This window comes from Nicotiana attenuata, unplaced genomic scaffold (assembly GCF_001879085.1).
Source record: "Nicotiana attenuata strain UT unplaced genomic scaffold, NIATTr2, whole genome shotgun sequence".
Taxonomy (NCBI): Eukaryota; Viridiplantae; Streptophyta; class Magnoliopsida; order Solanales; family Solanaceae; genus Nicotiana; species Nicotiana attenuata.
In genome coordinates, this window is record NW_017672403.1 from 83,712 (window position 1) to 84,728 (window position 1,017).

At 35.8% G+C, this 1,017-nt stretch overlaps 1 protein-coding gene across 4 annotated transcripts in view; it reads right to left on the reverse strand.

Moving 5' to 3' along the window:
- Positions 1-375: 375 nt before the first annotated feature.
- The window catches only part of LOC109213066 (mediator of RNA polymerase II transcription subunit 31), a 9,360-nt gene continuing 8,718 nt past the window's right edge, over positions 376-1,017 (reverse strand). For 2 of the 4 annotated variants that reach the window (XM_019376813.1, XM_019376814.1), the window contains one exon: positions 376-910. The gene's annotated coding sequence lies outside the window, so the exon portion shown is untranslated. The remainder of the gene's footprint in view (positions 911-1,017) is intronic. The other 2 variants (XM_019376816.1, XM_019376815.1) reach the window with 2 other exon arrangements.

The following is a 1,017-nucleotide window of genomic DNA, read 5'->3' on the forward strand; positions in this document are numbered from 1 at the left end:
AATATCCATTGGAGTTTGTCTCAATCTCGAGGGAGCTCGGTGGAGATTCCAATTGATTTTAATTAAAATTTCAAATTGAAACTCGAAGTGAGACAAATTAATGGAAAGCATTTTGCATGCCAAGTGTACAAATGACATAAAAAATACATACAACTAACATAATTGGATGCATGTTATATGTGTTTGACCAAATTCTATACAACAAAAAGTTATATAACAAGTTGCATATAAATTGCATATTTTAACTGGATTCTGTACAACAAATTGTGTGTATATATATATATATATATATATACTCCAATGCTTTCTAATGAAATGGAGAAACTATATCTGTTTAATCGGTCTTAAGATCAACCTAGGTGGCCGAAACATTGAAGGCAGGAAAAAACTTCTAATTCACTTATACTACGCAAGAAACCCACAGCGTAATATTATCTCAATGGTCAATAACAAGGCATGAGAGACCATAAGCTTCTTTAAGCTAAAGTGACACATTGGACATATTCAAGTGGTTGGCTATTTGCATGCACATTTTCTCCAGCATGAGAGAAATGAGAGATGGAGGGAAAACATCTTTCAATATTACCAATCTACCACATAACTTATTATTACCTTCGGTGAAACCAACAGAAAGAGTAAGCTGATGAGTGATGATCACAGGGAGAACTAGCATTTTCTTTTATTTTTTTGGTGATGAAGACCAAGACCAAGAATGGCATCAGAATCTGAATTCAACTAGCAGCGATGCACCAGATCCCAGGATACAACTGTCGAACTCCACTCTTGTATCAGCGTGCAGCAATGAACTAGGGTTGACTTCTTTTCTAACACATTGGAAGTAGTCTAAATGCCATCAGTGATCAGCTACAAGAGATTGTGAAATTATATTCCAGTAATAGGATGCATTAAGCTGCCATAGGGAAGTTCAGGAATCAATGCACTCAGATGGGAATATTTAATAGAAACTGAAACATCGACATAATACTATACTGAAAGCTAGATACCCCCCCCCCCCCA